This window comes from Lonchura striata, chromosome 1 (genome assembly GCF_050655825.1).
Source record: "Lonchura striata isolate lonStrDom1 chromosome 1, ASM5065582v1, whole genome shotgun sequence".
NCBI lineage: Eukaryota > Metazoa > Chordata > Aves > Passeriformes > Estrildidae > Lonchura > Lonchura striata.
Genome location: NC_140703.1, coordinates 55454242 through 55481806, shown reverse-complemented (window position 1 = coordinate 55481806; position 27565 = coordinate 55454242).

Genomic DNA, 27565 nt, shown 5'->3' with positions numbered 1-27565 from the left:
ATCTTCTGTACAACTAAATTGTTATTAATGCCTTCCAAGAATTTGTGGATCAGTATCACTTTGGTTCACTCGCCAGTTGGACCTTATAAGAACTAGAGCTGCTCTCATCATAGAATGTGTGAAATTACTCTTGGCTACACAAGGAATTACAGAATATTCTGAGTTGGAAGGGACCCACAAGGGTCACTATGTCCAGCTCTTAGATGAATGGCTCTTACAGGGATCAAACCCATAACCTTGACACTATTAGCACAATGCTCTAATCAGCTGAGTTAAATATCTGTATAATGCTCACTGTAAAGCAGTGAAAAAAATTAGTGTTTTCATCCTACTTTTATCACATTACAACTTCAATTTACCTGATTTCCATGTAGGTGTCATTGTACTAAGACACGGATAAAAAACCACTTAGTTTATATTTATACAGCCACCTAAAATTTTAAACCTGATACTTATTGTTATTGTCCTTCTGGTTCTCTTCTATGTTATGTGTGAAAGTTAAAGATATACTAGTTGTAAAATTTCAGGAAATGGTTTACTTGGTTTGTAAACAGCTCAACATTTCTGTTGTCTTAAAAGTCTATGTTGGAAAAGAATACTTCATCTTGATTTGAGAAAATGCCAACTGTGAAAGCAAGCAACATGAGCAATTAACCAAGTGGGCTTTGCCTTTTATTTTTAACTGCTTGTCAATGGATTTACCACCCACAGCCTTCTCTGTGGGTGTATGCATGTGCACAGGATATCTTTCAGGGCTGCTCAAACTCTACTACAAAGATAGCATGGGAATTGTGTTTTATGTTGTTTATTCTTTTATTCCTCTGATCTATGCACTAGAAGTCCTTAACACAAACAAGAAATACACTCTGTGCTGGGATTAGAAATTCTAAAATAGTATGCTAACTGACGTACTGTTTTTATTAAATGAAGACTTACACAGCCTGCAGCTGGGGATATCTTATTTTAATAGCATCAGAAATTATGTGTATTCAGTAACTTTGGCAGATTTTCTGTCAAAAGCAGAGAACTTGAACTCCTTAGCCTTTACAAATTTATGGTATATATTTGATCTGTTAAAAAAATGTTACCATCTCTTACCTCTCTATATACTCTTGTAAAATAATGAGATAGAGCAGCTAAATGTGACTGGTATTTCAAGTTTCATGGTAATGCAAAAAGTGCTTGTATTTTTACAGGCTGACATTTTTAATGGTAGGTTAAATCAGGCATTGATATCTGGATTGGTGGGAATGAGGTAACAAATTTGCTATTTTTTTTCCTTGCTGCATTACCAAGAGACTGAAAGAAAGAGCAGGGTTGCAAGCAACATATAGGCAGCTATCTCCATGACATTGAGGAACTAATCACCAAAGAATAACAAAAGACACAGTGACACATGAGATTTAAAGGAACAATTTAAAAATTTAGGAACAATTAAAGGAACCATTAAAAAAAATTTCAAATCTCACCAGCTAGATTTATTATACATTTATTAATAATATTTATTATTATATGATAATATATAATAATACTTATTATATTATTTGAAATATTGATTTTTAATTAAAATAAAAGCTAGCCTGTAAACACAATAGCCAGTAGTAGATCTAAATCAGACAAAGACAGGCTTTCTAGGCTAATGACTAATTGCAGAAGTCACTGAATAAGATACTATTGCCAATGGTACACAAGAGGTTAGGCTATATGAGCATAACATTTTCTGAATCTACAAAAGTAGATGTTTGTGCATTAAGAGAATACAACTGCAGCTTTTTTTATTTTACAGTTTGGATCTGAGGTTGCACTGAAAGAATTTTCCCTTCAGACCTTCAGAAAGTGATTGACACTTTTTTCTTAGAGCTTCTATCTTTGTGTATACCATTACTTTTAAACAAGAGAAGGGCAGTGTGCAAATTCCCACACTGGGTGACCGATTAGAGACCCCTGTTTCATCATCTTGGTGGAGTGACCTTGGCCACCTGTCTGACTCTTACTCAGCTGTTCTCTTCTTTGCTCCACAACATTACAAGGGGAGAGAATAAGCTGAAAAAGCTGATGGGTTGAGATAAAGAAAGGGATATGACTTGCCAGTTGCTCTAACAGGAATCAACTCAAGGAATATTAATTTCATTTATTATTAATTTGAAACAGCAGAATGGTGAAACAAAACCAAAAAAATATAAATCACTTTCTCGCTCACACACACATTCTTCCCCAGGTTCAGATTCACTCCTTTATTAAGGAATCCTCTACCTCCCACTTCTGAGTGGCACAGAAGGGACGGGGAGTAGGGGGCTGTGGCTAACAGGTTCTCTATGCTTTTCTTGCTCTTAACATGTTTGCTCTGCTCCAGCATAGGTCTATCCCACAGACTACAGCTTTTTTCAGGCCTTTTCATCTGCTGCAGTGGGGTCACTCATGGGCTAGAGTGGGATATCTGCTTCTGGTGGTTCTTCATGGGCTGCAAGGGAATCACTGCCTTGCTGTCTGGACCTGTTCCTTCCTCTCTCCCCCACCACCTTCTTGTGGCACCTTGCTGTCTCTAGGACTGTTTCCCATTTTTCACTCCTGTCTTTCTTAAATATGTTTTCACTGAGAAGCTGTCACCTGTGCTCACAGGCTTAGCCATGCTCTACAGCATGCAAGACTGTCCCAGCCTCTCTTCACAGAGCCCATACCTGAAGTTCTGCGCTGACAAAAGATCACCAACTACACTCAGTAAGTCATTAATGTCTCTCCTGAATGTTTTTGATTGTTTGTGGTTAGTTTTTATTGCTTTTATTTGTTTTTTTTTTGTCCTAGAATGACCCAGCTGTAAAAAGAGATGACACTGGGGATGCTATGTTTACTTAGAGACACCATTCTCTGATCCTCTTTTATTTAGCAGTATTGCCAAATATCAGTGTCACAGCCACTTTGTCCTTATGGCCAATGGCAGGAGGTCTTCTGTAGTCCTTGTACACCATCCTCGTTTTTACATAATCTGAGTAAATGGAAATGAGCTGTGGTGAACTGCCTAATACAAGATTATAGTGCCTTTATTCATCCTGAAACATAGCCATTCCCTCCCTTCCCCTTCCCCTTCCCCTTCCCCTTCCCCTTCCCCTTCCCCTTCCCCTCCCCCTTCCCCTTCCCCTTCCCCTCCCCCTTCCCCTTCCCCTTCCCCTTCCCCTTCCCCTTCCCCTTCCCCTTCCTTCTTTTCTTTCCAGTATTAAAATCAATAAAATAAAACTTGTTTGAACTGAATCATGTAACCATCTATTTAGAACTTTTATTTTCCTTTTAACAATTAAGCATGAAAAACAATCCTGCAGGTTGAAATTCTAGTCTGACTCCAGCCATGTAACACTGAAGAGCCTCAAATAAAATAATCCCCTTAAAAATAGATACTGAGCATTAGAAAGACAATTGTACCCATCATACCTGCAATCAACTGCAGGCAGTTCCTTCTGGAAATGTACCAATAAAAACAGTGTAAGCTAAATATTTGAACTTTAGACTGGAACTTGATGTGAAAAATATAATTTGCTGTCTTAAAATGCCCACAGTAGCAAGACAAGCTTTTTTAATACTGACTCAAAAACATTCCTCAAGTGAGTTGTTACAGCCATCACTTCCAGGACTTTTTCCAGGGTTCTCTGAAATTCATAGGCATGGGTTTTCAGATTTAGAGAATATATTTTTACCAAGTAATCCAATCTTTCAGATACTTCCTCATCTTGTCTGTCCATTACCAATATTGTGCTTTTATCATATACTTGGATCAATTTTTTTTTTTAATATTTTCCCCTACTGGAATAAAAGGAAAAATACTACCAGAGAGTTATAGTGTGGCTTTGTTGTTTTGCTTTTTGCTGTATATCAGTGGGCTTTGCCACTATACTATAACCTTAAGCAATCTGTCCGTCTTTTGCTTACTTACTTTTCCCTTCCATTTCCTTTCATGCCTCTGGAAATCAGATGGTAGCTCATAGCACTTTGAACAGTATTGTAGTTCCTTGATCTGGCGCTTAGCCAGTGAATTTGCAGTGGTTGGTGAACTGAAGTGAACTGCAACAATCTCCTCAAGTAAGTAAAATCCCAGCAGTGAAAATTAACTCTATTCTCCCATTAAGTTGAGCTTGTAGTTTAACAGGAAAACAACATCAATTTTATAACTATTTTAGGAAGTTTAATAAGACACTTACTATAAAAGAAATGGTTCTGAAAGTATGAATATCTGAACTGAAAGTACTTATCAGAAATTTATTCTTACTTTCTGTTGTGGTACTGGTATTTCTTTCAGTGTTTCTCTCTATTATGATCCCCTCATGGAATTTCTACTTTTCTTGGATCATAAATCCATATCATTGTACAGATCATCTGGGAGCCCTGAGAAGTGTGATACAGCAAAAATTGGGTTAGCCTGCATTACTTAAGCTGTTATGAACTATATGTGAAATCTACAGACATCTTTTAGGATATAGGTGTGAGCAGTTCCAATATCATAAGCTTACAATCAGTTACTCAGTTTAGGGTTACTTTTAAAGGTCCTTTGGATACAATTTTTGTTGATAGATTTTTTTCATATTTTTAACATATCAGCTCATCATTAGTTCACACTAAAATATGATGGTTTGAAAATGCAGTCTCTGAACTCAGATATAAGATTATTACTCTGAGATTGAAAGCAAAACATGACCTTTCCTTTGATAACAAAAGAAAAGTCATACACTATTGGACAAATCTTGTCACAATGGCCTGTGTTAAACACGAGTTCAAAAATAAATTGTTATTTTTGTAGGGTATCATTGATGTGTTGAAATTGTAGATATTGAAGTACTTATTTTTCAATTACAATCACAGCCAGTTTTATTTACTGTTTATAAATGGGAATAGAATTGTCCACAGAAATGAAATTAAAATAAAGCATCACTCTTATGAAGATCTGTATGGGCCTCTGTACAAAGTTTAGAGAACCTAATTACTTAAAAGAGAGGACTATGAAACCATCTCACTAATTTTCCAGCATACTAAACGACATCCTAATAATTCTAGTCATTATATGCTTTTATGGATACTCAATACTCCTAAAGCATATATTCATTTAACTTTCAGACAGGTTGTCCCATACATTGGTAACATAAAAAAGGACAGTTTCAAAATTTATGTATTATAGTAAAATATTGAGGAGATACAGAAGAAACAGAGGTTCAAAACTAAAGAATTTGTGAAAAATCTCTGAAAAGCAGGATAACTATAAAGCTTACAGTATTATCTTATGGACTCTGTCATTTTACTATGTCTGTTTACTGTTATTTGTTCCAATATTTTAGGGAGACAGAATGAATTGTCTTTCCATTTGAATTTCTGCTCAAGAATTTCAGATTAATTTATATAAACAAGTCTGATAATAAAAATAAATTTATTTTTCTGTCTTTAAATTGTAGCTTTATTTCTCATGAGTATCTATTTCATTTTATGCTAAAATTACATGTGACGTTTACACATGCATGTTTTATTTATATGCAAACTAGACCTTGTGTGAGTGTCTTGTAGTAGCTAGTCTTCAACTGATGAGATTCGTCAGATTTTAAGCTATCAAAAACTAATTAAATTCTCAAGTTTGATTACTGTGGAATAGTCGCCTTTAATAGTTACTGAGACTTTATACACCAAATTATGGCATAATGCTCTACAGGCAAAATGACAGGATTAACATAGGAAAAAGCAACAGCTTGTGGGCAGAAGTACAAATTCCCTTTAGCTGAATAGACATCTAGCAGAACAAGTCAAAACAAAGTAAACCAGAATGTATTTGGACCCTGTGCAGATTTTGAACAAAGTTGGTTGTTCTGCTTGAGGAAAAGAAAGAGAAAAAAAAGCGGAGGTGAGGAGGAATGCTACAAGAATCATCCTTCAAACTAAGATATCTAACTTAAATACTGGGCTGGGACTGAGAGGCACATCAGATGCTAGAGAGAATACGCCAGCACTCTGAACTACATACCAATGTAGGAAATTTGAGACTCAGAATAAATCCAGATTCTTCAAAAATTATTTAGTGCAAGCTTAAATAGTGAAAATATTCAGTGCAAACTATGCTTCACAGACCACAGTATTTTCTAGAAAGCATAGGAATAATGTGCTGAAGCGTTCTCCTCTGAAGCAGTTTTCTCTGACTTCCATTTGCTCTTAACGTTGAGCTTCACTCAATTCTCTGAACAGTCAATTAAATTAAAACCTACCTCTGCATACTTCTTTAGTGTACTGATTTCAGACAGCCGCAAAGATGTTAATTTAGAAACATGTCAGATACACACACACATGTCTATATATATATACATATATATATATATATATATATAAAGCAATAAGCTAAACTATGCTTCCTTTTGCTGTTCAATTCTGCCCAAACACACCTGCTTCAAAGTATAGATCTTATGTTTAAAATTATATCTTCTTTCAGAATTATTGAATATCTTGTCATTCTTTTATTGTGTGATATACCATCAAGACTAATGAACTGTCATGGTTGTTTTCTTTGTCACCCATCGCCTCCATTATATTTTTTGATGAATTATTTAAGCACAGTACCTTAAAAATTGCGTCCTCTTTTTTTTTCAAATTAAAATTCTTATAGTACTTTTTTTTAAATTAAAAATACATTTGCAAGTCAAAACTATTTGATTGTAATTTCTAACCAAGGGATTAGGATATTATTCTACTGTTAGTAAACCTGAAGGCAACAGATATAAGAAAACAATGATCTTGAGAAACATGGATTATGAACATTTCCAAACAAGAATATATGGTTTGGTAGGGAGAACTGATGGTAAGAATTCCAACCAGATAGCCAGAATATAAATTAAAGTTCTGATTTCTAGATTTTTTTTCATTATCATATTATAATGAAAAAACTTCAGTTGCAATCTAGATTATTTCCAAATCTGATGAGATAACATTAAATTTGAAGATGCACTTTCAAGAAGAAAATAGATAAAACCGGAAAATGGTGGGAGTATTCAAGGTAAAGATACAAAAATCTTTATTCCACATACATAAGAAAATTGAAGTGTATAAAATTTTTAGAATCAAGTAAAAGTACAACTGAAAACAGGTAAAAAGGGAGACAGGCATGTGGCAACAAACATTGGATTAAGTGATAGGACTGGGACAAGTTCTTCAGGACATTGCTTTTTGGTGACAAAATTTAATTTCAGCTTAGTTAAGTACTTGAATTATTCTGTGGTTATGGGTGTGCATAAAAATGATTTTTAAATATAGTTAAAAAAATATTGCAGATGTGAGTTAGAAGTGTCAGCATTACAATATCTGTTAATATAAATATAGAACTGGAATTTTATACCTTTGTTTCACATGTTCCCTGATTTCCAGCAGTGACCCCCTGAAGGCACATCAAGTTATTAGCTTTCAAAAACATTTCTCTGTAAAGAGCAATTTTTCTTCTTCCAGTGTATCCAGACCCACATTTTAGTGTTCTAAGAAGTGAGTTTGGGACCATCTTTCGCAGAAATGTGAAGGCAGAGACACTTGTATATGTAGCAGATGGAAGATTTATGGTCTTGTAAACCACACCTGGTATCCCTGTTAATGGTATCATTTCAGAAAAGTGTCGGGGGTTTTACCATTTCATTGCATAGTAAATCAAGTGAAAAAATGATTTGCTATTGTTGCGAAGTATTATGCAAAAAACAAAAGAAAAGGGGTTGCTTAAATAGTGCTATTTTGTAGGTTTTCAAATAGGTGGGTTAATAAGCACTATTTTACCTTTCTATGCTTATTTTCTCATATTGCTAAACATGAAGCACAGTTTATTCTTGTTGCATAAGGTTCACTGTACATAATTACATATATATTAGTAAAAAACCTCATCAATGCAGTATTTACTTGTGTCATTCTCCTTCTAGTCTTCCCCGTATACCTCATCATTGGAGGTACATGGAGGTGGAATTCAGATTCACATAATTCACACACATTATGCAGGATTTAGTTCAGCTGCCTACACACAGAATATGAGTACCATTTTTGATGCTGGGTGGTTTTTTGTCTGACCTGCAGTTTCTGTTTCAGATGTATAAAGACCTCGTGAAAGCATTGTGGTCTAACTACCCTACCAACAAGATGGCTTGCATATTCTAGGGCAAGCCAATTTGCAGTAGGTGCCTACCTTTAAGCAAACTGCTAAAAATTATGGTCAATAAATTGACTGTGACTCGAACAATTTGCTCAAATGTGTTAATCTCATGCCATTTTCCAAATACTCCAACTGCCACTCAGGGTGGCATAGGTCTGCTTTACATCCCATCTGTCACTTTTGTGTGTATATCTGGGATATCCCACCATATCATAATTGGCTTCAGGAGCTTATATGTGGGGCTCCTAAACTAAGCCTATGCAGGCCAAAAAGCTGTTCAGCTGACTAAATTTGCAAGTCTCTTAAAGGCTGAATTAATTCCTTAGACTTCCTCAATTCAACTTTGATACAGATTTGATTCATTTTTTCAAAATAGGTGCACAGACCCTTTGAAATGCTTTTTCATGTCATGTTAGACTTCAAATGCCAGCACAGGATTACACAGGTCTCCTATGCAAGTCTTTTGTTGTTTCTGCTAGCTCCACACAAATACTTTATTAAAGAGATTTCATCTGTTAAGGACTGCTGAAGATCTCATCACATACTAAATACACATAAGTGGCAAGTAAACAAATTTTCAGATCTCCACAGACTATAATGGCAGCAGAGACAGCTCACAGGCCAATGTGTGCATGTGGACTATTTAAATACTCTAGTATTTTACCTAAGAGGATGAACAACTTTGCTTTTTGGGCTGGTTTGATGGAAAAAAATATTGGAGGGCATCTAAGATAGCTAAGACTTTCCTCTGTAAAATGTTGTGGGAGCAAAAGAATGTTTAAAAACATGATTATGGAAACTCTTGATGCTGAGAAGATGCAACCCAGTACTCTCCAGACACACAGCATAGTGCAACATCATCAAAAAGTGTGCATACAGCAATACTTCATGTTCTATGCCTCAGAATTTTCAGCAGGATTAAAGCTGGTATTAGACCATGCAATTAAAACTAATATTGTGTAGGACTTTTCAATCTGTTCCATTTTGAGCTATGGTACACTGTGTCCTTTGGAGTTCTTAACCTGAAATTCTCATAGTTCCAACTAAAAGAAAACAATGGTCAGATAGTGGTCCTGCTGACTCCAGATTTGCTTTCCTTTTTGATATACTGCTTGAGCCTGAATACCTTAACATCCACATTTAGTATTAACCATGTCATTAGAATTTGACGCTTGATCTTTGGAGCAAATAATTCTTAGGGCAGGAAGAGTAGTGAAGTAAGTCATATTGAGTATTTTATTATGAATAGTAACATTATCTAACAGCGCTCAAAGCATGAACATGGCTTAGGCGAATAAGTAATTACTTTAAGTATAATTGCTCACATTTATGAGCTTCATTGTCTAGGCATATTCACGAATGCTTCCAGAATAGGATATTTCAACACAAATTCCAGAGGGTAGATTCACCAATTGACTATTTATGTACAAGAAATAAAGAACCATACATTTTTTCATATTTCTAACCACTTATTTATTCAGGATTATCTGAAGTATTTGTTTAGGTTTAGTGTTCTGTTTTTTTTCCCTAGCAGCAAAAATATCATGTGCATAGCCAACTGGCTCTTCACATTCAGTGCATGTTTTCTTTAGGGCTAGCTCTAATTCATCATCTATTATTAAAAAAGACTTTTGAGATGTGACAGTTTTTAAAAGCTGTGAAATGTAAGAGCTCCAGCAATTCCTCAATTAACTATCTCTCATTCACAAATACCTGAGAAAGAGCTTTTATTTTCTGAATGGATTTGGAATTTAACTGGAGTGTCAATATTGCATAGTGCATCTGTCATAACTAAAATTGTCCTCTGTTTCATGTGGATTTAGAGAACATTCTATGATTTTAAGTATATATGATTTGATTCAGTATAAATAATTGAGTTTCTCAAAACTTTTATGGGTGTACAGAAGATATACAAAGGAAATGCTATGTTCAGCTTGCATAAGGACATGAGAAAAGTGACAGAAATTCACTTCCGAATTTCAGATATCTGAACACAGAAATGCATTGCAGACGCAGTGAAACTTGTGACTGCTCTCAGGCCCTGTCAAGTGCAGCCCAATCTATGCAAATCTTTGACAACACATATAGAAAATACACCAGTGTGCTATTCATTCCAAATTGATCTCATCAGTTTAAAATGAAGCCTTAACAAAAGGAATCTTCTTGGGAAAAAGTTTCAAAATATGTAAATGAAGGTATGTGTTTGGCATATGAGGAAGTTATTCCTAATAGGAGGTAAATAAGAAAAAATTTTCAAACAACTAGATGCTTCCTTCTTTGAGATTTCTTTCCCACATTTTAACTCTGTAAATAAAACATATGACTCATGCATATGAAAGATTCCCTAAATCCATGTATCCATTAATCTGATTTTACATGTTGTAAAACAGTAGTTTTACTTCCATTCTTTGGAGTACTTCCTTTACCAGTCCATTTCTCAAGAAATGTTACAAATGGCACAATGAATATCAGTGGCACAGTGAATATAAGTGGCACAAAGAAGCCAATATATCTGTTTGTATCCTGAAGAGAAAACCTCTTTTTCTTTTCCTAAAAGCAATATTTATGTTATCGATCTCCAACCCAGAGTTTTAATAACTTTTTAGTACACAGGTTACTTGCAAATTTCTCTAGCACTTAGTCCCAATGCATTTTAAAATAATAAAATTTCTTCTGACAAACAAAAAGGAACATTGAAAATTTAATGGTCAGTACCATTATATAATTACACTTCTCCAGATTCTTAAATTTATGAAAGAATGACCTTAGAGGCATATGACAAATTTGGAATTTGCAACCACATACAAAGAAATGTGTCACCAACTATTTTTTACTGCTTTAAAAATAGAAATTTCCTCCTTTATTATTAAAATATCTCAGAAATATTACAGAAATGATGAAATATTGAAACAGCTGCAGATTTTAGAAGAACTTGGTGGCAACTCTTTCTATATTTTTGTGTTTACATTATAGTAGTTTAATTAGGCATATGAAGCTAAACAACTAAAACTAAATGAGACATGCATTTGACACTAAGCTGTAAAGCTGCCAGGAATAAAGGAGTGCCTATGTTTATTAATCAGACTTCTGACAAGTGAAGAGTGAAACAGGTCTTAAAAATATGAGAGCTATTTTAGGTAGCAATAATTATCTACGATCTGATAAAGTACATATTCACTGACAGCAAATGATCCTGCTTCACATCTGTCCAACACTTCTGTCCTGGAAAAAGTAAGAGAACCAATGTGGACTTGATCCAGTGTTCAATTACCAGCAGATCAATATAACCCTCGCTTTATATTAGAATTTTCATAGAACTTCAGCAAAAAAACCCTAAAAAAATGAAACACACCTTGAAACATTAACAGTTACAATTGATCTAATTCCAATGTCACAAAATATCAATTAAGCCTTTTATAAGATAGAAAACAAAAACTTAAATGTTAACATTATGGTATAAATATTTTAGAAGCATAATGTTTTATTGGATAAATATATATATTGAAAATAACCCATACTGGTCCTCTGATCATGACAGAGACATGTTTACTTAGGAAAACAATCACTGGACAAGAAGTGGTTTCTTTGGGGTTTTTTGTTTTTTTGTTTTGATTTTTTTTTATAGTTTTTTGACTTGGGGGAATGTTTGATTGGTAGATTTTATTTTTAATAGCAAAGAGAATGATGGATGTTGGGATGAGGGATTTCAAGGCAGTGGCCTCATAGAAGCTCTTCCTGTTTCTTTCACTGGACAATGTTAGGTATAGAATAGAAATCAGTCATCTCTATACTTAAAATGCAGAGCTGTCCTAGGCACAAGACCAAACTATTCAGTAGTTAGCATAGATTTGGTCCAGGTCACATCTGTTAAAACCTCAGGTATTCCTAAGACTAAGCACAAGAATACACTGCTGCTAAAATGATCACTTCTATCTCTTTCAACAGAACAAATCTATTTATCAGAGGCAGGGATTATGGCTGTATGGATTAAATAATTTCCATGTTCTTTGTCCCCAGGACTAAAAAACCATGTTCTCAATTTTCTAGGATAGACATAGACCTCATTCCTCCAAAGCCATAAACCACCAAATTTGCCTCTGTCCTTTTTTAAATCTAGTGCTCAAAATTCTGCAGAAAGATATATGTCAGCACATGAATAGGATGTGTTTTGCTTTCGCTAGTCAGTTAGCAGAGAACTGATTCTGCTGAGTAACTAATTCTAGTAAAAAGAAACATAAGGGCTGTAATTTTACCTTGTTTTTTATATTATATTCTTGCATGCACTATTCCTATATGCTATGCGACTTGCAATTATCAATACAGTATTGCAGCTGCTTTCACAAATAAAAGTCTGTCTTAGAAAAACAATAAAGAAATTGGCATCTGAATAATTTTTAAAGCAATGGTATATGGAGAATTTAGATAAGTGTTGACATTTTAGATAAGTGTTGAAAAGTACAGATGTGTAACAAAAGTCTTATCCAAAATATCTGCCTAATAGGCCAAATTTTCCAGCTCTGTATAATGCAGCTCTGCAGTCAATTGCAGACAAAATGTATATTCAATAAGAATTTAAAGTATATTCAATATGATACCAAACTGCTCATTTTGGAGTCATGTGTACTGTTATCAACTGAGCCTTAAACTAAATTGTAGGCCTTAAAGTAAATGTCAAGTTGTTCCTCTCATTGCATATTAGGAAACTCAGAAGTGCTTCCCAACTTCTTTCTCTTTTCCTTCCTCCACTTGTCAGTGCAAGGAGTTTTCCAACACACTACACTCCCCTGAACCTATAGGATATGTGTGTATATATATATATGTGTGTGTGTTTGTGTGTGTGTGTGTGTGTGTGTGTGTGTGTGTGTGTGTGTGTGTGTGTATGTACATATACTATATGTGTATAGTTGTCTCAAAGTTGCTTGATAAACTGACATTAAAAGCACTGATGTCACTCAAAGATTGCCAGTGCGGGCAGTATCCTGAGCAATGCTGTGGCACAGCTCAGAAACCATGGACATGACCTGTGAAGCCTATGCTGGACAGAACATCAAATGTCTGTGATTAGAGAGAACACCAGCTCTCTTGTGAGCTTTGTAGTTCTCTCTTTCTGCTGTCAGACTTCCAGTACCACAGAATATTTCCTTAAGGAGCATCTGTGAAGTCATGATTCTTGTCACATTTAGAGCTAGCAGTAGTATTTTACTTAAGTAAAATAGTTTCAAATATATCAGTATGTATTTGAGCTTTCAAAAAGAGCTTGCAGGAAGTTTGATTGCAAAGTATGCTTATTTGACAAATTTAGGAATATACCAGTCTATTATACTTACACCTCTTTCTACACAATTTATAACTCAAAATTAGTAACAGGAAGAATAATATAATAATTCTGTAATTTAATTTGAATTTATGTTAAATACAGTAGAATTAATTCTCCTTTTACTTGAAGCATCTAAAGTTTACAAAAATTAGATCTCTAAAGTTTATGGTGAAAGGGTATCTGCTGTTATGGTCAGATGTAATTTTCTAGGTTCTTAAAAATAGTGGTTTTTTCTGAGCTTTTTATATATATATATATATTTTTTTATCTCCTGGCATATTGTGCCACTCAAATTACATACAGATTACAATTAAAAATTTAAATCTAAAATTTGATAGCTGTAGTAGCTCATCTTAGAACCTACAGAATACCAGCAAGTTAGGTAATACATAAAACCCAAAAAATTAAAGGAAGAATTGTGTCTATACTTTCAGGAAGAAAATGTTTGATGACTAGATAACAAAAGTAATTTTGTAATGCAATCCAAATATATTTACGCATCCTTAAATATTCATACAAAGCTAACCATAGCTGAAACATTCAACATCTTACCAAGCCCTTAAACATTCTCATTGTTGTAGTATTGTTATTAAATTTATTTCAGAATTATTTTGTAATGATGCATTCATTGTAAACATTAATTTCTTATTAATGTCCTTTATCAATATCAGTACCCTCAAATGCAAGTACAAGGATTCATCTTTTGTGATAAACTGCCTTAAACAGCTTCTTATATGAGAGCCTCCTCTATTCTATCTAACTAAAAAGCTTTCTTTTTATTCTGCTAACCTTTTATAACATTCCCAGGAAAGAAATTTTACTTCCTCCCTCCCCTATTAATTTGTTCAGGCATAATTAAATTAGCAATATTTGTTATACATGCAATGTATAATAAATTATTACATCAATACATAAATACATCAAATCTGTAATCATAAGTTATGAATTGTAATAACAAATATTTGTGTTTCCCATTTGAGCTTAAGTAGAGATATATTGTTCAATCTTTAACTGGCTACTTTCATTTCTCCTTTATTTAGGAGTCATTAGACATTATTTCAATGAAAGCGCTTTTATATGCCTCCATTTTCCTCATATGCACACTCCAGAGTCTTTTAGCCCATTTGTTTACCTTACAGCTGAAGTTTGTCTCCACTAAATTTAATTGAAAACACAGTCTGATCTCCTTTAAGACATGAAACATACAGATTCACATCTTAATAAAACCACCACACTTTGAATTTCCAAATATATTCTAGAAAAAAAGAATTATTTTCTTTAAAATTCCCCTTCAAAAAAGCATCTGGAAGACTGAATGACATTGATACATATTAAAAATGGATATTTTCTCTTGTCTTGATTTTGAAGTTCAGTTATGAATTGTTAATATAACTTGTATTAATTTATCATGGAATTTCATTGTTTGCATCTATGAGGCAAATGAACAAGTTAGGAACAGCTGAGCGCAACTAGATACTTGGTAAGGTAGACAAATATTTCCACCTTTAGTGGAGAGTCTCCTTATATGTTTCATTGTAGTATATTTATGTATGTGGTTCACTGTAAACACACACAAATGTGTGTGAGTTTGCATACACATTATCTTTGTGTTTATATGCATATTGGGGGGTGTGGGACACAAATAAGATATTCCAGCAATTTAATTTTTCCCAGGTAATTTGTTTGCGAGATGTTACTTCAACTTTTTTTTTTTTTCAATCTGACATGCATATATTTACAGGTGAAATCAAAGTGGATTTTTAGTTATATTTGCAAATGACAAGTGTACTCTTCCTTGTTTTTGTGTAATTAATTCTTTAGTAGGTGTTTATGACAGACATAAAAGAGAAATGGAACAGTCATTTTTTCATAGTATTTCTCTGTGCTCAGTCCTGACATATGAAAAAACTTATTTAAGGAAATGCATAAACAACAATTATACCCTTTTTTTTTGCCTCTTCTCACATTCTGGATAAATTCTTGAATACTTTTGTTTAGCCCTTTTCCACTTTCCCTATGATGTCATCTATTATTAATTTTATATTTCATCCTGCAACTTACCCAAATTGTTTCTATACTAATATTCTTGAAACTAAATTACTATCTTACAGCTTCTATTCAATTACTTTAATTTCAAAAATTATGTTATTCATCTATTAGAGAAATGCAATCTAGAAAGTATTATTTCATAGAATATTAAATGCCTTAAAAGCCTCTATAAAAAGAAGATAAAAAAATTATTTCACTTAATTTCATTATGTTATGATGAAGAATCATAAGAAGATTTCAAGAAAATTTCTTTTTGAAAATGTCTACTTGAAACTAGGTGGTTTGTCATTTTCAAATGATTTTTTCATCCCAGGATACATTAAATAAAACCCAATGTAACACTGGAAAACATGAAACAAGAAGTCAAGTTAAAAGAAACTACAATGATGTGCATGACTGGAATTATGCCCAAACCAAAATATGCCCATCATCTTTTAAAAATATACATAAAGGAGAAAAATCACTGTAGTGGCATTTCATACATCATTATAAAGCATCTCATTTTTGACAGGCAATCTGAAATAATTTTTTTTCCTTTCATTAAAACAGAAATTCTTGTTAAATTACAAAAAAAAAAAAAAAAAAACCTACACTGATCTGCTCTCTGAAGTTTACTCATTCTCAAGGGCAAATAATTTTACTCTTTTTTTATCTTTAGAAAGAGTTTACATATTGAATTTTGTTGTTTTTCTTTTTTTTTTAAAAAAACTGTCCTTGAAAATGGACTATAATTGTCTCTTAGGATGTAGACTTTTTAAGCATGCACAATTTGCCTTATAAAATTATTTAGAATATTGTTGAGGTCTAAGAAGTTAACTTGCAGCATATCCTTTGAATGGTTCTTTCAGGGGTCACACAAAAATACAGACTGTAGAAAGGGGTAAGAGTTGTGATAAGAGAAGACTGCAGTTTCAGCTACTACGGATTTTTACAGAAATTTATACTGCTTCCTGCCTGTAGGCAGGCAAATAACCCAATAAGAGGTGAAGCACTTGAAGTAAAAGACCAATGAACAAAACCCAGGCTACTCTATGTAATTCCCAGCAGACTTTCTTAAATCTAATACTGCAGAGACACCAAATATCCTGCTCTTCTGCCCTAAGAAGATAGTGCCCACTTACAGAATTTGAGAGGAGTGATAACTAAGTTCCCTCATGTATTTCTAGTAAGTCCAAAGTTTTGGTGTTAACTGGAAATGAAGGTCTAAATATCTGCAAAAATGTGGGCTATATTGTCTGCTTCAATGTTCTACTGCAGGACAATAAAGGTGAGGTGGGAGACATAATGATAGCTTTGGGAGACAATACATGAAATCTAATTCCAGTTGATCCAGAATCACAGAATGGCTTGAGTTGGAAGGGACCTTAAAAAAATATATAGTTTTTGGGTTTTTTAAATTTTGTTTTGTAGTCTAGCAGAAGATCATACAAATCAAATACTATGCTGCTTTTGTACTTTTAGGAATGAGAAATACAAGATAAAAGTCAAATTTGAATATTTAATGGAATTAGATTATACCTACTTCCCAAATAAGCTATAAAGTCAATACAATTTTGGTTAACTCAAACCCTTTAAAAGTTAGAACTTTTCTAACACAGATATTTGTGTTTGAACTGTGTTAGGGAGTGATTACACAGGCAGATCACAGGGCAGATCTGAGGAAGAGGTGATGTCTGGTGGGTGGAGAGTAGATGAGCAGCTGCTCTTGAAACATGAGCTGATTCTCACAACTATGCTAAACTAACTTGGATATTTTGCACTTTGTATCATACAGAAGGAGAGGCAGAAGAAAGGAGGGAATGACAGGTTATGGCTTAGCAGGAAGACATTCTCAAGTACACATTCAAGTAGTTGATTTGAGACAAAGAAGATCAACATAAATTGTGGTTTATTTCAAATGCATGTCAATGAAAGGTATCAGAGAATATAGGCAGCTTAAAAAACATTGATGATCATTTCATCCAGTGATTATTCAGTGTATCATGTGGAGTTTGGCACAACTGAAATCTGGAGAGCAGGTTTCTCAGTTGTAATTTCTTCAGTCTTTATCAAACACCAATCCACACTGAGTTACCAAGTCAGGAAGAGGAAAACAGGGAAAGAGTGAGGGAAGGCAGTACAAAATCAAGGTGCCAGTATTTGTGTTCCAATGGAACAACTGTTTTCCTTCTTTTCAACGTGGCAAGGGTGAATGTTTCCACACCAAGCTGTCTTCTTATGAGCACTTCATTATTTTCAATATATTTTTTACTCATTTCTTCACCACTGCAAACACACATTGCTGTGACTGACTTAAGTGAGAAATTAAAATATGAACCTCTAAAATATCAATAAAGCTGACATAAAATCTTTTTGTTGTCTAAGATAGAAGGTAGAAAGACTGTGGCCTCAGGGCAATATATTGTGCCTAAAGGCTCACGGAGTCTGCTGTCACACATTGCATTAAATATTATTATACTCTGTCCATTGACATTATGCCCTTGGGATTTTCATAGGATGTTGTGCACAATCTCCAAGACTGCTTGCAATATACTACTGTATGTTAATATCCTACTGCTATGATACTCATGGGTAGGCCACAACTGAGTCTTTTCTTGCATTGGCTAGTAAGAGTGTCAAATTACCAGACTAAACCAAGTGAAAGGGAATGCTAATTAAAAGGGCAGGATGTGTTCCATTTGTTCTAATCAAAGAGTGCTTAATCCCTTCATAAGCTGGCTGGCTTTGTTGGATGAAATTCTGAACAACCTTGTTACTTTTGATAACTGTAAGCCACTGACTCATGGCCCCTTGACAGCTAGCTGAGCATGTAATAACATTTCTCTGTATTTGGGGGCTGGCTTAGCTGGCTTTATAATAGATTATCGTGGATGTTAAAGTGAAATGTTAGTTTTTCTTTAAACCACTGTATTCCCTGGTAATTAAGGTTATAAAAAGGGCACTGAACACAATGCAGCTTCAAGGTCGCCCAATGTCTTCAGTTTGTGTCAATAAGGTATTAACCATAGGTTTATTCTGCAGTGCTAATAACAGGAAGACAGCTCATCTATTACCAGTACATGACAAATTCGCTGAAAGCTATTTTTAAGTGCAAACAAGCACCTTTTGCTTCAATTAGAAGACCCATTAAATTGTAAGTACTTTTATAAGAAGACAGAAAAGGTGGAAATGCATTGTGGAAAAAAGACAAAAAAAAAGAGAAAAAAACCCCAAAACTCTCATGTAAGCAGAACACTACTGGATAAAATACAATCAAATGACATTGCACAACTACCTCTGCAGAGAAGCAGATTGCTTGGTGTCACAAGAATCTTAGTGAAATCTAAGCTCTTGGCATAATAAGTCTAGAGGGACTTAAAACTAAGATTTCAACATTCAGGTCACTGATTTTTTTTTTTTTTTTTTTTTTTGGTAGTGTCTGCTTTGTCATCTGTCTATTCCACTGTAAATGTAAAAATTCCTTTACATTATGTATTAATTTCCTAACAGGTAGGGGAGTAGACAAGAAGAACTACACAAACTAAGAATGTAAAACCCTTAACAAATTGGTTTAAAAAAAATGAAATGTTTTAAAAAAAGGTGTCTGTCATTTGCATGGAAAATTATGGGGGACATGAGAAAGGCAATATAATATATACATTCAGCTATTAAGAACAACTAGTATAAAGGCAGACTGAGATGTCATTTGAAATAACATTTATTAGCTGACTCTAGCTTTGTTTTCGAAAAAGCCAGCATAAGTAGGCCCTTTATTGCATTGTCGCCTGATCAAGAAACTGGTGTTACCTTTCTGGTCTGCTAATTCAATAGTTTGCTTGACAGTACTAAAAGACAAATGTGTGAAGTTACTCAAAGGAAATCAGTTCCAAGCACACCTGCACCATTACATGATATAAGCACAATGTGAAGTGCAATGGGCACAAACTAAACCATGTAAGGATCAGATTTGCTGGATGGAAAATTTTTTTAAGCAAAGCAGTGAAACAATGGAGTAGTTTGTCCAGAGAGACTGGAAGGGTGTTTCAATACCTGACTGCCTAAAATCTTGAGGGACTTAATCTGCCCAATATCTGACCCTGCTTTGCTAGGCTGGCTCAGAATTCTACTGAGGTTCCACCCAGCTTAAATATTTATTCATAATAGAGCTGCTTCTGTAAGAATGTAACCAATTTCTAAATCTTTCATCATCGATACAAACATTACCTAAGTATGAAGTTTTAAACCAAGCAGGTTAACTCCAGCAACGTTCAGACAAAGCATTTTACTCATGTTCATTTCCTATGAGTTTAAAGAGACAGAAGGAATGAAAAATTAATTATAAAAAGGAAATATATAACACTTGAACCTAGAGAAAAAGGAGTGATGTGCTAGAAAACTATTTAAATCTTAACTGTTTTGCCAATTAAGAAAAAAATTGGATGTAGAGCAGATACATACCAGGAAATACAAAATTTGATTATAATGTTCATAACGAAGACTAATAATTATAACTTTAACTTAAAAAAACACAATTTCCCAACATCATGTAATCATTCTAATTATTCTCGTCATGAAAGCACATTTAGACATGGTAATAAAAAGCATGGTGTATTTATATTTAGTTACTAAGAGTAACTAAACACTTTCTTCAAACAGAAGAAAATGCTCTGCAAATGCTTCTCCTGAAACTTGTGTACCAGACCTGATTCTGCTCTTAATGACTTCAAAGGTTCAAATTAAGCTGTAGAAATACAACTTATTTTTATGCAGAATATAACAAATGTAGTTGCTCAGAGAATTGCTGTGAGGGCTCAAACCAGTAAGAACGTAAAAAGAAAGTAACTCTTTTTGGAACACTCTGAAAGAATTGTGAAGCACTCTGCTGCCTGTTGTGAAGCAATCACTCTTCCAGGTAGGCAGGAGAGTCCTTCTGAAGGCCTGGAGAACACCGAATTTCAAAATTCTGTCTGAGCCTAGAAGAGAGGCAAGCAAGCTGCTCTGCTGGGTACAAATGTTTTGCCAAATTATAGAAGTAGGATACAGTAGAAGATTAAACCACATTAATTCTGGTGTCACCATGTGTGTTGATAAATGCACATATGTATGTTCTGTACTTCCCTCACTGCTGTCCCAAGCATCAGAGTACTCTTCTGTTTCCTGTGAAGAAGTTCAGCTTATTCAAATCCTGTGACCAGGTTAAGGCAGTTGCTTTCTCCACTTCTCATTATCATAAATATTCTAATAAAATATTCAGCGCATAGATACGTAAATGGTAACCTATGAAAATTTATTGTACATATATAAAGAACATTAAAAAGGGAGAGAGCTATCTTCATCAATCAGTTTTCATGCATTTTCCATTGATTAAAATAAAGCAACACTTTTTGAAGGGAGAACGAATCAGCACAATGTATTTTTCATCAGCTGAAGCTACTATACATTCCTAATTTTTCATCCATTGTATAGTTCTTATTATAGTTGTGCTTTTCTAAGCTCTCTCATTTTAAACTACATTTCCTATTTTGCCCTGAAATAAAAAAAACACTGGTCTGAATTGCTCACATCAGGCTATCAATGCACCAGGCTTGTAGCAATTTACAAACACAGTATCAGGTAGGGTCCCAAAGGAAATACATTTGCTGTGTTATAAAGAGCCAAGCCCTCAACTAGTATAAAAAGATATTTCACCACTGATTTTGTTAGTCAAAAAATCAGTTTATACAAACTAAGAATTTGGCTGGAATTTTGTGAAAATTATTAACACATGTTTTGATTTATTTATCTGTTGCCATTTGTTATTATATTTGAAGTATAAGGATTAAATTAAATTTACTAATAAAATCAAAACTTGGTAGGATAATAGAATATTCACTGAAAGGAGTTAATGAAGAATTAAATTATTCACATTGAACCCAAAAGTTGTCTACAGAATCTTCATAATTTATATTGATGACCCAGGTATTCATTAGTCAGTTAATAAGAATCTTTTCCCCTGTGGGAAATTCATCATGAAATAAAGAGACAAGCAGGAAAATACTGATGAAATGTTTCAATGGATTTAAGTTTTCCTAAAGGCTAGAGCAGGATAATCATTATTTTACTTACTCACCTTTTTTACTTTACTTACTTCAGCTTGTGTTAATTTGTACATGGAAGATCAGAAAAAAACAGAAAAAGAGGTCAGGAATTTTTTTTTAAAAAATAAACTTTTGTGAATTTTGCTTAGCCATGCTCTTTGAGTTTTATGAAAACTTTTAGACATATACCTGCATATGTACATATAAAACTTTTACATCTATACGCTTTCCTGTCTCAACTAGACTGAGGCCAAATGACTGAATTCTGGGTGAATTACTTTGTCATTTTATTCTTTCATCTTATTGCTGCATGTATTCTTCTTTAGATTTCTTGTTGCAATTTCTTGGACTTATGTAAAAAAGAATAAAAATACTAAACATTTAGATTTTCTTTGTGGTGGGATTTTACAGATGGTTCCAACACTTTTCCATTTAACTACATAATTGAAGAACATCTGGCAACATTTTTGTTCTGCATCAAAATGTGTGACAGATGGAAACGTAAGGATTATATAAACTCAATATGTAAGTTAATATTAATAGAATCACATTTTACATCTTCTTGAACCAACTATATCTATATTGTCAGTTCCAAAAAGCAAAAAACAAGCATGAAGAATTCTACATTTCCCTTGCATATTAAACTTGAGCTCTGAGCTTTAACACAGAAACTTGCTGGTTACACACCATTGCACCAGTCACGACAATCTGTTAGTTCAGCTGAACTAATTAAACAAATCTGATATCACTATATAAGAATATGTGTATAAACATATATGTAAATATTTATATGAAAATCACATTTAACTAATTATTATTTTCTAAACCAATCACCAAATGAGGTCTGACAAAGCAATTTACCTAAAGAGTTCTGAGTCCTGAGAAATTAATAAGTAAGGAATGAATCCCAGGCGCATGTTACTGTAAAGTAAAAATACAAAGAGCTTCTGGCTCAACACCCAAGGAACTTGTTTCTCCTCTCCAAGGGGCACAACCTAAGTCTTTCTCAAGTAGTGCCAGTTAATACCATGTCTTAGCTGACACTTCTCAGGTAAGCACAGAGTCCAGGTATAATACTGTAGGAACAAACCTCCTTTCCACCATTCCTGCAGGGTAGCAGAAAGCAACATGCCTTCATAACCAAGCCAAATGCTTGCTGCTTTCTAGAAAAGGAGGAAACGTGCATTTTGTCAGGATCATTCTATATTCATCTAAGAACTAGAAATTGATAGCAATCATCATCCCAATTATTTTTTCATACATGCTTATATTCATCTAAACGTAGCTCCCCTTGTTAAGGAGGTTTTCCCATTTGACCATCCAGGAGACACGCTGGCAGCCAGAACCACACAATTTGAGTGGAACTGCAGCCCCTTCACAGGACATCTCTCCAATGAAACAACAGGTGCTTCTTTCAACTCCCCACACACCCCATTCCCACAGTCCATGCCATCTCCACCCTAGGTTTCCCATAGTCAAATCTTAGGCGTCTCGATACTCTATATAATTTAGTCCTGTTACAATAGCTAAATAACAAAATAACAGCCAGAGCTGGGTGCCTCTGGAAAGGGAACCCTACATGAAGGCAATCCAGGGATTCTATATTCTCCCTGTCCAAGTGTGCAAAAGTCTAGGACCCTCAGCTCAGCTGTGCTTCTGAGTATCCAGTCACCTGACTGCTACAACAGATCCCTGTGTGTTCCTATAACTCAGTGTACAATCTTTGCTTTTCTGAAGAGCAACTGGACTAAAGTTTATATTTTGTGTATTTATATATTTTGTGTTGGCCCAGATGCCAATAAGGTTGGATGTCTTTAACATTAAAAATATTAGAAAATGCATTCATTTTCTGAAAAGATGTCATTTGTCTGTTATCCTTGCCAGCCAACACCCTAAACCCTACTTTTTGCATCTCACATTTTCTGCTCCTTTCTTCTCCTTACATTCTTAATGTAACATTCTTAACCCCCTACATTCTCATTCCCCCATTACATGTCTTTCATATTATCCTACTTGATTTTTTCTTAAATGCTAGCCAATTCCAGTTCTTATTCTGGTATTTCTTTCTGTCTTTTAACTGTATGGGATATCCACTGTCACAGCTTAAAACAGACCTGATTCCCTTTCATTCTTAGATTGTTCTTTGATTTCTCAGACATTTTGGGAAATTATTGCCAATTACACTGTTGTGCAGTTACAAAGCCTAGAGTAACTCCATTTTGTATGACAACCTAATCCAACAGGTGCATGCTAAATATGCCATTGTCAGAATGCTTCACAGACTGAGCACTTCAGGGGGCACAGACATTTCTCCAGATATTTTCTGGAAACCGACAGGGTTTAGGCATATGGCCACTCAGAATGGGGCAAATTTGGGCATGTGAGAAGGTACAATTCCAAGAAATTATATTTGTTGTGTTTATATATGCAGTCATCTTGCACATATGTTTTGGGAAAGAAACTAAGAAACATTTGGACAATATCTTTAAATGAAAAGTTTAATTCTTACATCCCTCATTAAAACTAATATAGCAGCTGAATATTTGCTATAATCATTCCCAAACTCTGTCTTAAATTCTCTGACAGCATTTATTTAAACTACTGCCAATCCTGCTGAAATCGAAATACATTTAGAAGTAACATGCTATTAAAATGAGAGCTTCCTTTCATACAATTTACAAATAGATTTCTGAAGTAAAATTTCTGTGTAAACACAGCACAATAATAAAGAATCCGTGTGTGTTTCTGGCATAACCTACAGCTAAAACAGCTTCTTCAGTCTTATGATATCATTATAGTAAAGAAAGTGGAAAGTTTTACTTCCTTACAGAGTAGCATAAATGAATGTAGTTATTAACATAAAAAAGGAATGATACCCTTGAGTGAAGAAGGGGCAATCAAGTAACAAAGGATAGTTATTATATAACAATCATGTTATCATCAAATGATGACTGCTTGATCATGATGGATTAAACAATTGCAACATTTTATTACTTCATATCCCTCCTGCAGTAAAATTAGAGCAGAAATCATGTCATTTTTTCCTCTGTAAATTTGGCACCTGCTGACTTAAAGTCATTTATAGGATGTTGCTAAGTTGGTTTCTTAATGTAGGTGGTAAGTTACCATTAACACACCTAATGGCCATGAGGAATATGAAATCGGAAATTAAAAGAGCGGGTTAGACCTCTCACAGTTTCTAATCACATGTGGACAACCACTAATGAATTGGAGCTCTCTTGGGCATCTATTCTAAAAACCAAATCTTTTAGACAGTTAATCAATTGAGATAGATATCAGTTGAGCTTATGCTCCACTGAATTCTCATGCATCACTGTTACTTAGAGAAAAAAAAAGCAAAAGGAAGGAGGAGCGATGGAGGAAAGCAAGTTCACAGGGGTTTATCTGCAGTTATACAGAGTAAACAATTATGCTTCTTGCTATTCCTGAAATGCAATGACTGTTTGAATAGAGGGACTTTTCAGACTTTCTGTCTGCTGATATTTTCCATGCAGAAATAACTACAAAAGTCTACAAGCAAGCTAAATCTATTCCATTGCTTTCAGATCTTGGACACTAATACTGCCACGAAATAGCTGTAGGCTAAACATCTTTTTCTGGCACAGACACAGTAAACATTCCTTTTTGCTTCCAAAATATCTACTACCCCACATTGTCACACGTATAGGATTTTATTAATGCCAGGACTACAGCAATGATTTGTTTATTTCCAGACTTAGTGACACATCACAAAAAGGAGTACGTTGTGATTCAAGGAAAATAAAAGGAAAAACACAAACGCCCATAAACTCCCAAAACTAGCTAACATTAAAAATATTTTAGTGCACTGTCTTAGAATGCTAATTTGATCTGTCAAGCTGAAGATTAGTTATTCATATACTATTTTATCTACTGGCCTGAAAATAAGTGTTTTACCACGACAAAAGTATTTTCTAAAAGTGTGTATTTCAGCAATGTCACATGCATAGATGGCTAGAAAACAGTGACTGCTTGCACTGCATGTCCAGCCTATCTCAAATCTCAACTCCATTGCACAAGTTTCCACAACAGACTGCTCCAGTTTCATGTAGTTTATTTTTCTTATCAGTTTATAAGAAATACCAACCAAAATCTCTGAAAAAGAAAAGATGGTGGATTAACTGGCTAGGCAGAGGTGATATACCGAGACCATTCGATATGAAAAGCTGCCCAATCTCCGTGGAGATTTGCCTCTGCAAATCCCCATTTTTGGAAGATTGACTTGCACTGAAAATTACTTGGTGACGGGAAGCTCAAGAGTACATAAATAAGCTATCCCAAAAAGAACATATGACTGCTTCTTAGTCAAGAGAGTGCTGCTCAGCAAAAAGTGGGAATACAGCTCCAGATGGCAGCTTTTCAAATTTGAAAGATAAAGATATTTCTCAAACATCTTGCAGGAGCTGCCTACTATCTAACAGAATAGATCTTCAGGCTTTCAGCATAACTGTCTCTGGCTGATCAATGATCCAATGAATCTTTAATCATTTAAGTTATTAAAAAAAAATGATACCTTTCTGACTCATCCCAATGCCATAAATAATTAAAGATGTTAATAAGTTCAGTGGATTCTTCCTTCATTACTGAAGATAATAAAGATGAGGCCTTTGTTTTTCTGAACTGTCTGCCTCAGAACAAAACACTTAGACCTAGAAGTGTTAGTGCTACCAGTCCTCGTATCTCTTACCTTTCAAAAATCTGGAATTTAATTACTCTTATTACCTCTATATCTGAGGTAAAATTATATACAAGCATTGTAGGAAACACCAACTCAGACCTAAATTTTTGCTTAATGATATTTGTGATATTGGAGGTAATATATGCATGCATATTTTCAAAAGTATATTTTTGAGGAATAAATTTTAACTTTTGACTAGTTCAGAAAAATTAATCTGTTATCAAAATATTTGTATTTCTCCCCTAGAAATGTTTGTATTTCTCCCTTTGAAAATATGTAATCACCCTAATTTTTGTTTAATTATAAAGATAAGAACAGCTGGGTATCTGCTGATCTTTGTTGCCTGCATAGATATCTGTCTGAAGAAGGAATTTTATATTCCCATGGGTAAGACAGTTGATACTCATAATAGGACATGAAGGAATATAGATCTTGCTGTCTAAATATCGTAATGTCTTCAATGTTCTTTTTCAACATAGACAGAATACCTTATGTCTTTGATGAAAATTAATTTACCAAAGGTGTCCTAAATAGGCATCTTACCTCTCCAAGGTCAAAGATAAAGAGTGGATGCTATACTGACCTGGTTCAAATGTACATGCAATCATGCTCATACCCTTACTAGATAAAAAGATAGGGTGGGCAGGGGCAGGGGGGTAATATCATTATATTTCTAGAATTTTTTTTTTTCCCATCTCCAGTTTTCTTGCTAAGGATTTGTGTGCTTTATAAGTTTTTCATCTGGCTCTTTTTTATGGGAAATTATCCACGATCATGGATAGTCACGTATTTTCTTGTTCTTTCTAGTATTTGCTTAAGCTAGTTAGGGTTACGGCTAATCAACTAGCCATTAGTGACCATGTACTCAAATATCCTGAAGAACATCCAGCAGCCCAGCCTTATCAATGTCTAGTAAAATCCAGCTCTGTGAGCCAGTCACTACTGGAAGGTCATTTTTGCCCATCACTTAACGTTGTCCATCCTTCTAATCCCTTTCTCTGACAAGTTCCTCATGTCATATCCAGATGCAAGGTATGAGACATAGAGAAATTAGACATCTGGTCCTTCAGAAAAAACTATTACAGAGAGCAGAGCACAGGAAGGTGGCAGGGGACGGGTCAGTGGGATGACACAGTAAGAGAAATACTCTACTGATGGCATTTTTTTCCTGCCCTCCTTATTGCCATTTGGAGACCTTGATGTATGTAAAACAAACAGCTAAAAGTAGAAATCATATTATCTCAAAATCTCCTTCAGAATGTTTGAAGGTCACAGATGAGATAATGAAC